Source organism: Eschrichtius robustus, chromosome 3, assembly GCF_028021215.1.
Source record: "Eschrichtius robustus isolate mEscRob2 chromosome 3, mEscRob2.pri, whole genome shotgun sequence".
NCBI classification, from domain to species: Eukaryota; Metazoa; Chordata; class Mammalia; order Artiodactyla; family Eschrichtiidae; genus Eschrichtius; species Eschrichtius robustus.
The window spans coordinates 90615879-90631209 of record NC_090826.1 but is presented as its reverse complement, the minus strand read 5'-3'; positions in this window follow the sequence as shown (position 1 = coordinate 90631209).

Here is a 15331-nt window from a genome sequence, read left to right as displayed (position 1 = left end):
TGTAAAGTCACTCTCTTGAACTCCATAACTTTAAAGGCATAGAAACACTTATATATTCTTAATTGTAAAACTAAAAGAAACTATTATTCATCACTATGATATAGTTAATAAAGCCAACCATTATTAATTGAGATCAAGAAATAATATTGTCACGAAAACATTCAAATTATAAATTTACTTTTCATTGAATTTAAAATTAACATATGGGTTTTATGTGATATTCCTTTTAGCATATATTTTAAGGTATTAAATTATTATTTATTGATTATTTATAAAAGATAGCTGTATACAAGTGACATTGTTTGGAATGCAAGGGCATTAAAATCCAATATGAAAATGTATGAACTATCAAAATTATATTGAATTAAATTAACTTAAACCCTATTTTTCTCCTTGAATCTCATAAGAAGTATTACAGTATAAAACAAAAAAGGAAAATTCCATTTTCAACCAAACTGAGTTATGGGTACAATTCCAAAACACAAGGTATGAGAAATAGCTCTGCCGGGATACAGTGAAATGTGGAACAAATGGAAGCAGGACATGGAGGCATACAAACCACCTCTTCAGGATAGGTACCCCTTACCTGAAATGAGTATTTCCCAAGAGCATTAACATCTAAAGTATAAAGCAGTCATGGGGAGACCAATAATTGAGAAAAATAGTTCCAGAGTATGACAAAGGAATAGACATTGAGAAGGGGACATGTTGACTTGCCATGTTTATTTAAGGACTGTTTGAATGTGGACTATTTGAGGAAATGGCATTTAATCTGAGAACTAAAAGAAAAAAAGAAAATTTTGCTGATGAAAAATGAAAAAGTAGTGGGGAATAAAAAGTCACCAATGGAGAGGATGGTTAAACTATGAATTCCATAAGAACAGGCTTACAAAGGTATGCATGTTCTCCAAATGAATTGAATATTAAACTGGATGTCTTTTAAGACGCTCTGGCAGTGCTCTGACTAAGCCAAGCCTTCCTCAAGCTTCCCAAAATGAGTTGCAACCTTGTGTGGTTGCTGCATTGTGATTTAAGGGAGGTTGGCAGTTCTCTATCAAGAAGACCCCTTTAGACCATAAATTGAGCTGTGTAAATAATGAAAATGATTAAGTTTTAATCAATGATCTAACTAAATTTGAAACAGATTCATCTATAAATATGGTTGACTACTGACTATTAGTAATCTGGATAACCATACCAGTTCACATACACCAAAGTGGCTGAGAATATGCCAGGCAGAAGGAACAGCTGCAAGGCCCATTAAATGTTTAGAAAAATACAAGATAAAGAGATACTGGAAAAAGTATTTGGCAAAATTTAACACTCTTTCAAGATAAAACTCAACAAATTAAGAATGGAAAAGAATTTAAAGACACCCATGCTGAGGCACATCACAATCAAATTGAAGGTGAAGAAAAAAATCTAGAAGCAAAAAAAGAAAAACGACACATAACATACCAAAAAATAGGGGTGTGATCAAAGACTGGCCTCTCATCATGTGCTAAGAAAGCTGCAGGAGAATGTTTCTATCACTTTGATAGAAACAAACAAGAACATGAACAAATGCTTAACTCAGAATTCTATCTCCAGCCAAAATATAATTCAAGATGAAAGATGAAATACAGCATTTTTAGAAAAAGGAAAGTAGGAGAATTTGTAGCCAGAAGACCTATGCTAAAAAAATCTCCAAAGGAATTGCTTCAGGCTAAGGGGAAATTAAAGCAATGGAAAAACAGATCTTCTGAAGAAAATTTTAAAAACACTGGAAATAGTATCTGGATAAAGACAAATGATTATATTTTTTGGCATCATCCTTCTTAATTCATTTATAAAACTGTATAAAATCAAAATCATAACATTGTCTTGTGGGGTTTGTGATGTATTTAGATGTAGTTCACATAACTATAACATAAAGGGTGAATGAGTATATGGGACTATAAATTTACTAGATGTCTATATTTTATGTGAAATATTACTTTATTTCCTGTAAGTAGACTGTGAAAAGCTAAAGGTATCAATTTTAATCTCTAGAACAAAAATTATAACACCCACAGAGAAATTATAATGGAGTTCTAAATATACTCAAAACAGAAAAGATAGAAACAGAATGAGTAAAAAACAGATAGAGAAAAGTAGAGCTTCAAGATTCTAAAGCAATAATTGACAGAAATAAAAAGAAAAAACAGACAATTCAACCAAAGTTGGAGATTTTAACACCTCCCTCAGCAAATGATAAAACCACTGGATGAAAAATTAGCAAAGACATAGGTCTTAAGAACACTATGGGGGCTTCCCTGGTGGCGGAGTGGTTGAGAATCTGCCTGCCAATTCAGGGGACACGGGTTCGAGCCCTGGTCTGGGAGGATCCCACATGCCGCGGAGCGGCTGGGCCCGTGAGCCACAATTACTGAGCCTGCGCGTCTGGAGCCTGTGCTCCGCAACAAGAGGGGCCGCAATAATGGGGGGCCCACGCACCGCGATGAAGAGTGGCCCCCACTTGCCGCAACTAGAGAAAGCCCTCGCACAGAAACGAAGACCCAACACAGCCATAAATAAATAAATAAATAAATAAAAATTGTGTAACTTAAAAAAAAAAAAAAAAAGAACACTATGAACTACCTTAACTTAATTGATGTTTATAAAACACTACCTCTAAAATGGCAGAATACACGTGCTTTTCAAGTACTCATGGTTTATTTACAAAGGCGGACTATAATCTACACCTTAAAATCATCTAAATCAATTTTTAAATACTGAAATAATACACAGTACATTCTCCTACCACAGTAGAATTTAATTAGAAGTGTAAAAAGTAAGAAAACCAACAAATGCTCAAATATTTGGAAACATAATGACACACATAAATTTTCATTGGGTAAAAGAAAATACAAAATATTTTGAACTCTAAATTAACATACATTTATTGTAGTAAACTTACACTACTTGACTATTTAATCTTTTTAATGAATAACTTCCACTACACAGGAAATCTGTTCTCTCTTTATCAGTTACCCTCCACCCTCACCTTTCTCTTTCACACACAAGCATATTCACAATAAAATCACTGTGTAGACAAACACAGTTCAAGTGGTTGGAGTCTATGTGACCTGTGATGAAGATCATATGTACTTTCTATTAAATAGGCCTGTTGTTAAAAATTCATATCCCCAGATGGTCTAATCAAGGAAGTTTACAACTTTATTTTTCCACTAATGAAATTCTTGCAGTAGTCAGCCCAAGAAGAACCTTAATATAATGCACACCTCGCCTTACATTACACAGCCTAACACTTTCAAATCAGAAACAAGCATAAGACAAACAGAAATTAGTGAAGGATCTAATATTTCTTCATAAATTGATAAAGCATGTAATTAAAATGACATTCCTGAAATAGTCAGAGAAAACTATTTCATAGCTTCCAGATAAGCTGCTTCAGTGAGAGTGATAGACAGGCAGGAGAGCCTCCACATTCTTCCTTCCAAATATTAAGAAGTAGGGGGTTGAATATATACTTCCACAAAACTGACATTTTATTTTAATGGATGTTACAAAGACCATTTAAAAGGAGACAATGTCCTGTAGTAAAAATGGTTCAGTTACAAAGAATCATGGAATGATAGAAGCAGAATCATTAATTACAGAGAGACCTGTAATTAAATCATGGTTTTATTTTTTTATTAGCTATAGATGATTATACCAACTTCTTATGGTTCTTTTGTCTCATACTTTTACGTGGTAGTCAAACACTGTAACTTTCCACCCCGTTTCCTTTCAGATAACAGTAATGGTATATCTATAAATGATGGAGATAATAACAGCTACCTTATTTAACAAGGAAAAAACACAAGGAAAAAAATTACTTGAGCTCCAACAATATTCCAAATATACAAGAGAGATATCTTACCTACAGGTTACTGTAAGAATTAATTAAAATAAGATTTTAATTAACCTGGAATATAATAATAAATACCATATATTCAACTGACAAATCAACAAATATTTATTTTGTGCTTATTATGTGGCATACATATATCTAAGTGCTGAGGATAGAGAATTGCATAAAAGGAAGAAAGTTCCTTCCCTCATGTCCTAAGTTTTACTCAATGGGTTTATAAACAAATATACAATACCTCCACAATGTAATGACAGGCTACGATAGGTGTGATAAAGAATAATAAAACAGTATATTATTTAGAACTATGAGGGAAAGCTTTTCTGAGGTGGTGCAGAAATTGAATGTTTTAAAGGAATAAATCATAAAAGTGTCTGGGGATGTACACATTTTCCAAACAGAAGAAACAGCAACTGCAAAGCCTTATGGTAGGAGTAACCTAGGAATTTTCAAGAAACAGCAAGGAGGTCAGTATGATCAGTGCACAGGAAATAAAGGATAATTCTAGAAAAGCATACAGATCACATAATTCCTTGTATGCTATAGTAATTACTTAAGATTTATTCTAAATGTGATTAGAAAGCCACTGGGAGATTCTGAACAGAAAAGTGACATAATCTGACATGTGTACTCTAAAATGGTTACTCTGGCTGCTCCTTTAGAATACACTCTAGAAGTTGTTCAGGGAGTGATCAACTGACATTATCCAAGTAGAGATGATGACTTGTACTAAAATGGATTCTAAGCAAGCAGTGACTTGTAGTTGGATTTGGAATATATTTTGATAGTACAGTCAATAGGATTTGCAAATTAGTCAGATGTGGGATTCTGCCCTTGAGTAAATGAGTGAATGTTGATATCACTCATTGATAGGGGTAATACTGGGGATAAGAGTAGATTTTAGGTGGTGAAAACAGAGTTAAAATTTTGTAGTACTGAGTTTGAAACATGGTTATTTTCCAAGTGAATTTGTCACATCTGCTATTAAATATATCAATCTGCAGTTCAAGAGTGAGGTCAGGGATGATTACATACATTTGAGATTCATTAGTACTGAGAGACTATTTAAAGCCATGGTAATACATGAAGCCAACTATAAAATAAGCAAAAATGGATGGCAGAGAGGATCACAGACCTAGCATTAAGGCTCTCCAAACAGTTAGAAAAATGTGCAAAAGCTGTGATTCGGATTTCTTTTTGCGAAAGTAAAACATTCATTAAGCATGAGTAGAAGCATCTAGTATGACAGGAAGAAAGCTAGGAGAGTGTTTTGTCTAGAAAATTCATGAACAAATATTTTTAGAAGGAGTAATAAACTTTGAGGAATTAGGCTGAATATTCAAATAAGATGAGGACTATAAATTAACTATCATTTGGCTATGTAGCAGCACTTGGTAACCTTGATCAGAATTTTTTCAAAAGAGTAATGGGGATAAAATAAATGAACTAATAAATTCATTAAATTTTGTGTGAGTGGATTCAATGTATTCCATTTCCCTTTCCATAATGAATTGCTCCAGAAAGGGGAAGCAAGCTATTCAACTTAAAAGATAAGCAAGGTGACATTTATTCCAATTTCTGTGGAAAAGCATCTGAGTCTTTTACTCTCAGAATTGCGCTGTGAAGATTTGAGGAGAGCAACAATTTTTTTATATAATGTGGGAACATCCCGAAGTCACCATGTAGATTGGATATGGTATGTGTATGTGACAGGGGGACAAGGAGATACCATACGTATTCTGAAGAGTAGGCCTATGTTAGGAAAGCAGAGGTAAAAGATGGAGAGAACCTTGGCCCTTTTTATATCATTTGAACTACCAGAGAAAGCTGTCTAATGAGCCGACATCTGAGCTTTCACTTCTGAGTATCAACAAGTTTTTTCTTGCTTTAAGTTACTTGAATTTGCCTTAACAACATAACAAAATAACAACAACAAAAAAATCTTAATTGTTATAAGCATCGCGTACTGCATTTCACTGAATCAGACTCTAGAGGGTGTTAATATATTTTTCCATAAAATAAATGACAAATATGAGTTGACTAGCAGCAATTTTAAGATGCCATACCATGTAAAATTAATTCCAATTTCTGTGGTTTAAAATGAAAAAATTTCGTGTCCTAAAGTCAATCAAATATGGTATATGGTCCACACTTGTCATATATTACATTTAAAGAGATATTATTACCTTCAAGTTTACACAGCTCACAAACCGTATGGATGATCAATAGCTTCTTGGGGAATGAATGATTTCATGAGTTGTAGAGATCATTTTGTGTGTATTTTTCCTTAGCGAACTAGATAAGGAACTGGAGAAGGAACAGTGAAAAGGAGGCAAGGAAAACTAGGAAAATATCTAATTAATTTAGGCAAGTGTACACCTTTTAAAATATACAACTATCAAATGAAATAGGTAAACTTCAATTATACCTTACTGTAAACTGCACTAATATAAACTGCGGCAGAATCTTTCAGAGAATACACATTTGAAAGAGCATAAATCAGCTGTGGAAGTTTTATCAGCAAAAAATGCATGGAAAAATCGGGAGCAAAAGAAAGGCATAGAAAATTTAGAGGCAATTAATTGTGTGAAAATAAATGAATGCTAAGATAGTTGACACCAACTGGTAACCTTTAGTATGCAAAGATGTTTTGTTTGACTAATTTTTAGCTAAACCAATGTTAAAAAACTAGATGATATCTACTTCCATTGGGATGAGAAAGATGTGAAAAACCTTTACACTTATGGTAAAATTAGGGAAAAGTTGATGAACTAAAATATATACATTTGTATGAGAAAGAAGAATACTCAAGCATTTTGAACACAAGTTCTGAGTTGGCATTCATACATGGATACTTGAATCATCATAGTCCTTCAGTTTATAGTTGCAACAGATGGAGACAAGGGTATAAATGAATTTGTGTCTATAATTCTTCTCATAGTGAGTCCAGTGACTCCATAGAACTACCTTGTTATTATTTCCCTGTTGTCTGAGTATACAATCGGAGTCACATAATTGGCTACTGGAGTAACCCCTGCATAGAGTCCTTGGCCTATAGTGGTATCTACCTCCTTTTAGCATCTGAAACTACCAACCCTCCACTCCTGGCCAGGATGGTAAATGCAGAATAATTTTATATTTCAGGGGAGCTATAGAGAGTAGGCTACTCTTAAAGATCTAAAGGATGCAGGAAGATAGTCCCTATCATTCTTCATATATCCATTTAATTCACTAGTTTGTCCCTGCAGAAACTGAATAGATCTTGGAGAATGACTATGGACTATCACAAGTCAACTAAATAGAAGCTTTATCTTCCACCTTGTCAGATACCGTATTATTGCTAGAGTCAATTAAGAAAGCCTTCAGAGTACCTGCCTCTTCTTGCTTGCCCACTGTCTCATATCCTCTACCAAAATAATGTACAAAGAGATCTGAACCATCTAGTCATACTACAGAACATCACATTGATCCAATATATTAATGATAGCATGATGACCCTGGAGGGCAAGCAAGAGTGCCTAGTATGCTAGAGGTCATGGAAAGCAAAATGCACACCAGAGGGTGGGCAATAAATCCTATAAGACTCAAAGACTTTGCACGTCAGTAATGTTTCCAGAGGTTCAGTTGTCAAGAGTGTGTCAGTAAATCCCAATCTGAAGTAAAAGGTAATTATTACTTCCTACAACCCCTATTATGAAGAAAGAAGCACAATCTTAGTAGACCTCTTTGTGTTCTGGAGGCAACTTACTCCACAGCTAAGAATACTGTTTCTGCCAGTACCCTGGGTGATACAGAATGATGCCACATTTGCAGATGACTGAGCAAGAAAGGGCTCTATAAGGAAGGCAGAAGCACTGATCTAGCTTCTCAACCAATGAAGCAGTGGGAGGCTTTCTTGGATCTCTCCTACTGTCAAGAAAGTTTAAGTGCATAGAATTAGGGTAGAGAATAAACTGAGTTTATTAAAAATAGCTCCAGTGACTTTAGGGAAAGAGGTTAAGACTTTGTCTGGTTCCCCCATTCCCCCGGCAACATCCTGTCCCTATGCTTCTGCATAAAGTATAATAAAAAAGCACTGGAGAAAGAATATGTCCCATTTAATAGTTTTTAATCACTGTTCGTTGGGAAGTGAATTCACATGTCTTTTCTGGTCTTTTTTCATATAGCATCAAAAGCAAGAGGCTCAAGAGTCTCTAATCTGGAGAAGGTATATTTTCTATTTTTCTTGGTTCTCTCACAATTGGGTGGCTCAAGTCAAATATCCAAATACCTTCTAGCTCTGTGCTTGGTTAAATTTCCCAACCACAGAATTGTGATTTAAGGCCTTCATTAGTATTATATTTTGAAGCTTTACACAGAGCAGTGTATATTACTTACATTGGTTTAAAGATAATTAGACCTATCTGTTAAGAGTAACAAAGTATTATGCATGGTACAAATGGTTGTATTAATTATGTAATGTTGGGTTTCTTTTTATTTTCTGTACTTTATGTTTGACTTCTTGGGGTCTTGATGACCCAGGAGAGACTGCCCCTTCCAGAGCTAGCAAATTACTCCCCTAAGTGTGCCTTTTTATGCAAACCAAGCAATCCAGAGCCCATATTCCCCATCTACCCCCTTTATTGGGCTCTCATAAGGTTCTACACTCCCTGACAATATTCTCTGCCCTAATCACCCAGGCACAGGTACCAGACAACTCAGGACAGGCCCTATACTCCAGAGCCTGCTGAAATTACTTAAACTAACCAATCCTAAACCTGCTTAGCCTACTAACTGCCTTGCCCACTCCTTCCAAGGAAACCACCATAAAGATCCACATTTTCCCCTTACTTCCTCTGCATTGTGACCAACCCTAGTACTTCCTCAAGTGGCCCTGTATGGTGTGCCATACTGCCTGCCTCTAAGGAACTGTGAGTAAAAACTTCTTCCTTTATAACAGTGATTTCTATGTCTGTATATCTCATCATGCCTGATTAAAACAAATCCCAAGAACATTTTAACACGGGGATTTATTAGATTACTCTGTATCCAGAAAATTGGGTTTGAATTCTAAGATTCGGAATAGATGTATCTTGCTACCTGTTTTTCAATTTTTTCAATTATGAAATGAAAATCCTTAACAGAGGTAAAAATTAGAGTAATAATAAGTGAATATTGACTTAAGCAACCTAAAAGTTAATAGTGTCCTGTGAGGTTTATTAATATGTATCAGTATAATTTATGACACTAATAGTGCAAAGAGTGGGGGAATTATTTAAGTTGGATTAAGTAATAGTTTCTAGCATTGCTTAGTAAGTAGCCAAATTGAGATAGACTGTAGTAAGTCTATGATTACCACTAAAAGTAGAATAAAAATCATATAAATAAAATTATAATAAAGGAGAATTGAAAGAATAAAAGGTCAAAGAACAGATGAAACAAATAGAAAAAGGTTTAAGGTGGTCCATTTCAACTTAATCCATCAGAAATTACATTAAATATAGATAGAGTAGCAAGTTAATGAAAGGGAAATATTGTCAAGCTAGATTTTTTGAAAAGGAAACCAATGAACATATTTTTTTACAAGAAACACTACTGCACAATGACACAGAAGTATTGGAAGAAAAGGTTTGGAAAAGGTCTACAAAAGGATCAAAAAAGTGTGAATGAAGAAATTAGATGTTCTTGAGAGAACTGACTATTGAATTTAACAAAAGGATGTAGAAAAATAGTGCTAAATGGGCAAGGTGAAACAGAGCATTGGGTACACTGAAGAACAGAGATACCTGTTTAACCAGCATTCTAGAGAAAATAAAAGGGGACTGGACTTAGTGTACAGTGGACAGGTTAGCTTTTCATCCCAGCAGGAATATTTGATTGTCCATTTTCACCATGAAGCATGAGACAAGTTCATCAACTAAAGAGATTCGCTCCAGCCTCAATCAGCTGCTTTAAGTGTAGGCATGAAATAGGCAGATAATTGCATATAACTTGAGTTGGAATTTTGTTAGATGAGTGTGGCAGACAAAGGGATAATAGGGTCAAGGTTTTTGCAAGTGAGTGATTATAGATCTGAACCATGGAATCTTAGCTGAAAAATAGAAAAATAAAGTTATAATTGAGGGTAAAAATAGCTAGAACTGGAGTTCTTAACTAACATGTTATACTTATTACATTGTAATAGATACATTATTTTCATATACATATGCAGAGTAGAAGAGCATATATTGATCAAAATAAATGGTGAGCATCTATAATATAATAAAATACATTATTGAACATTACTTATTTGCATAGCAACAAAAATAATGCTTGAGTAAAAACATGCCTCAAATAATATTTAGAAATGGGTCTAACTGTTCTAATTTACCTCATACTCCTTAAGTGAAGAATATCAATACTTGAAGGTTTATTTAATCTAATATAGTTTATGGAATTTATTTGTTTCTAAGTACTAAATAAATATGTGTTTGCATAGATAGTCCCTTATTATCTTAAGATATTTGGAAACAGTCTGGGCTTTACACTAGTCTTAAAGATTTCTAGCATTCAATAAATGTTAAATAAAGCAGCACTCAAAATGCCTAAATGGATTTTAAAAAATAGATTTAACAAAAGGATGGAGAAAAGTTTTGCTAAATGGGAAAGTTAAAATAAGGCATTGAATACACTTGAATTTGTTAACATGATGAGTTTGGTTAATTTTTTTAAGTCTTGGTTTTGAAACCCTCAAAAGTTGTGATTTTAACCACAAATATTTTTCCACATAAATTTATCCCTTTCCCCAGTGTTAGTTAAATATATTTCTTTATATAAAGACTGAGATATAAATATTATATATGACGTCAGACATTATTGAAGCCAGGATTATAAGAAAAAAAAAGCTCAAATCTTGTGGCTATTTGAACATGCTGCTTACATCCTGATGTCTCCCTTAATCCCAAATGTTATTTTCTAATCAAATGATAATTGGTTTAATAAGCCAGTTATGGTTTTGTGATTAGAGATTAGTTTGCTAGAAAACAAGATAAATTAACATTTAATTGATTGCTTCTCTCTTCAGTTGTAGTTTTTAGATTTAATAGATACTTAACAGAAAAAAAAAAGAGGAAATATTTTTTGTCCTATTCTTTTAGAAAATACTTTGAAATATTGTGCTATGTGGGGATAAGACTATTGTGTAAGCAAGCCTGATAAAAAAAGAACCGAAAATTATCACATATTTTAAACTACAGTACAAAAGGTAACCCACAGTTTGACCACTGTAATACTGCTTAGGAGTGAAGTCTTAGACTCTGGTTTGGATCTCGGCTCCAGCACACACTAGTTGGGTGCATTTGTTAGTTTACTCAACTTCTATAAACTTTAGTTTGCTAATCTCTAAATTAGAAGCAATGATAATATCTATATCTGATAATTGTTCTGACATTTAAACAACATATTCCATATCAACTGGTTAAGTGCAATGCCTGATTCATAGTGCGAATGCTATAAATGAAAGCTATTTTTGTTATTACGATATTAGAATTAAATAAATAAAATTAATTCGCGGGTCTTAGACACTCTCCTGGCACAGAATGTGAAAAAATAGGGCCTTTGTTGACATCTTCTCGAATCTGTATTTAATAACCTGTAATGTATTAGCTCAGTGTATATTTATACTATATTTATAGAAGAATTGTTATATTGAATAGATTAAAATAGCATTTCAACAAGTTAAACCATCTAGAAATAGAATAAGTTATTTTAAGCATATGTAGTAACATTTTAAAAATCTCATATTATCTTTTAATGCATAATATACTAGCAAACTATTATATTTTTGTTATAATTTACATACAAAAATTCAACCTAAATAAATGTATAGTGTGATGGATTTTAAAAATGAATGTAGTCCTGCAACCAAATCACAACTGGTTTATATATACCAGTCTCATCACTCCCAAAATTTCCCTTGTTCCCTCTGGAGTCAATCTTCTTCCTCCAGCACAAGACCCTGGCAACCAGTAATACGTTATGCTTTTAAAAAAATGTTTAGAGTTGAGATAATTTTACAATTACACAATGTTACAAATGTAATATAAAGTTCTTACATACCCCTCATCCATCTTCCCCTCATGTTAACATCTTAAATAATCATAGAACAATGATGAAAACTAGGAGAGTAATTTTGGCAAAATATATTAGGTAAATAACATAATTTACTGAAACTTCTCCAGTTTTTCTATCAGCTTCTATTCCAGGATCTAATCTCCTGTCCCATTTTGCATCTAGTAATATGCCTAATGGGAGAGATCTTTATGAACATGCAAGCATTCTGCTTCTGCTTAAATTTCTGCACACTAATTTTAGCAACCATCAGATCTACCTCATGGTAGTCATTGCTGTATACGTTAATGGTGATTTCTGTTTTCCTCATTCTTTTCCTGCACTCAGAATTTTATTGAGAATAACATATATTTCAATATCATCAGCTTTACCAACCTAAGAAATACCTCAACACTTACATAATTTCTCATTTAAATTTATAATGCGTGCAAGTGATTAGAGTATAAGACTCCAATGAATTCAAAGCCTAAATTTGGATCAGCTCAACCTTTTGCAAATAGTTGAGTGAAATAATCTGCCATGTTGTTGTCAGTACTGTCAGTCTTCCATGTTTCCAAAGGAGGTGGGGATTGATATCTTGAAAGCCCTAATTTTGCTAATCACTTATAAAAATAAAAATACTCCCCATTCATTGAATGTGTGTTCAGTGCCAAACATTGCACCTGCCTTAAGTACATATATTTTTTCCATTTAATTCTCATAAGTAATAATTAGTGGGTGAAAAATATAAGACTTTCACATATATAAGGAGTAGAATGTGGACTAAGCAACATATCTTCTCAGAAAAAATTAATAACTAATAAAATGCCTAACAGATTACAATGCTGCAAAGCAATTCTGATACCAACCACCTGGATTTAGTGCAAACTTCACAAATTAAGGATACAGTCCCTAACAGACTGTCCTCACTTCAGATGCCAGCCACAGGTTTGAGGGTCCCCAAGCTACTCACATTTCTGACAAATCAGGAACAAATTCAGGAGTTCCCACAGCCCCTTTAGGTTTGATAATTTGCTAGAGTAACTCACAGAACCCAGAAAAGTGCTATGTTCATGATTACAGGTATATTTTAAAAGATACAAATCAGAACTATCCAACTGAAAACACACATGGGCAAGGTCTGGGAGGGTGTGGAAACAGACAGCATCACACCCTCTCCTTGTGGCATAAGGATATGTCACACTCCCAGCACATTGATGTTTCATTAACCAGGAAGTTCACCCAAACTTCAGCATCCAGAGATTTTGTTGCAGGAAAGTGGGGCCAGAGAGGATGGTCACATCCCAGGTCTCAGGTGAGTCCGTGGGATGGGCTGCCAAGTATGGATTCTTGGCTTCGCACAGGAAAGAATTCAAGAGTGAGCCATAGTAAAGTGAAAGAAGGTTTATTCAGGGAGATAGATACTCCACAGACAGAGTGTGGGCCATCTCAGAAGGTGACAGGCCCCAGGGTACAGGGTTGTCAGTTTTTATAGGGGTGGGTAATTTCATAGGCTAATGAGTGGGAGGATTATTCCAAGTATTTTGGGAAAGGGGCAGAGATTTCCGGGAATTCGGTCACCACCCACTTTTTGGCCTTTTATGGTCAGCCCTGGAACTGTCATGGCACCTGTGGGTGTGTCATATAGCATGCTGATATATTACAATGAGCATACAATGAGGCTGAAATTCCACTGGAATTCAGTTGTCCACCATCTTGAACTTAATTGGCTCTAACCAGTTTATGTTGTGTCCTCAACGGCTATGTCATTCTTTTAAAGGTTGTACCCTGCTCCCTTCCTGTCTCAATTTTATTTGGATTTTATTTTGTTGTTATGACTGGTTGAATCATTGGCCATGTGGCTAACTCAATCTCCAGGTTCATTCCTCTATCTGGAAGAGTTTGGGTTGATATCATCTGGCTCATATTTGGTCTCTCTGGCCTGACCAGCCTCAATCCTGAGCAATCTCGTTAGCTTAAACTCAGATGTGGTGGAAGAGCTCACCCTAAACAATATTCTCCTGACACTCAGAAAATTCTAAGGATTTAGAAGTTATCACCCAGGAGCTCAGGAGAAGGACCAGAACTATTCTTTAATATACAACAAGATTAACAGACGTTAGCATCTGAGAGAGGGATCTTAAAAGCAAGCTTAAAAAATAACGTTGAGATAAACACCAAGGAGATTAGAAAATTTATGCCAAACATATAATTTACCATTGCACATTGTGGGTTGAGGGGGAAGGTAATAGGGAAACCACAAAAATTACAGATTATCTTTAGACCCAGGAATGATGAATAAACTGAGCTAGTGTTCTAGAGTATAAATGCCATGATTTTCTCCTTACCTGAAAATTATGTAAACCCAATATATAATCTAGTCTCCTTGATGACATAAAAGAAATGTGTCTCTAACTCACCAACACCCAAAGGTTTTGAAAAAATTTTGAAGTAGCTTTAGAAAATACGAAAAAATACTGAAGCAATTAAATAAAAAAGTGAAGAAAAAAGTTACAAAGAAAAGGAATCAAACAAACAAGAGGCTGACACTGTATGTCAACAAGTGTATGCAGCAAAAATAAAAGTGTCTTGATCGTATGATACCAGAATGATAACCTTATCTTGGATATAAACATTCTACCTTTTGAAAAAGCAACAGCCATTAATAAATACAAAGGAAAATATTTGGTATCAGCAATTTAGTCAACACTTAAAAAGAAGGTATATATTATGATGCTCAACCTATCTTCCTATGCAGCAGTTGAGGAAAATCAGGAAAAGAGTCAGTGAACTTGAATTTAGATCAATAAAAATTATCCAGTTTGAAGAAGAGAGAGGACATAGTTTTTAAAAAATAAACTGAGCTTCAAGGGCCTGTGGGGCAATATTAGAATGTCTAGTACAAGATAACAGAAGGTTTTGTGGGGGAGAGAAAATAATTTTTCCTCTTCCCTTCTAGGCTCTTGGCTGAGATCTCCCCTATAATAAAAGACGGATTAACAGGAGAAAAATAAAACAGAATTTAGTAACATCTATACTTCCTTTCTGCGTAGGAGAGACCCAGGAAAACTCAGTAACTCCCTAAAATGGCCCAAGCCATCACCTTAAATACCATCTCCAGCTAAAGATAAAAGAAGATTTGGGGGAAGGAAGGCCAATTAGGGGGATTACCAGGAAAAGCACAATGAACAAGGATATGGTTGTTATGCAGATTTAAGTCAATGCCTTCTCCCTTGATAAATTTCTAGAGATTACAGTCGCCCTTCTCTCTCTGGTACAGAGAAGGAGACACCCTTACAAATGGAGATTTCCCTTATAAATGTGAATGTCTCTTACAAAAGGGTAACTTCTACTCAGTTTTTAGAGCTTTTC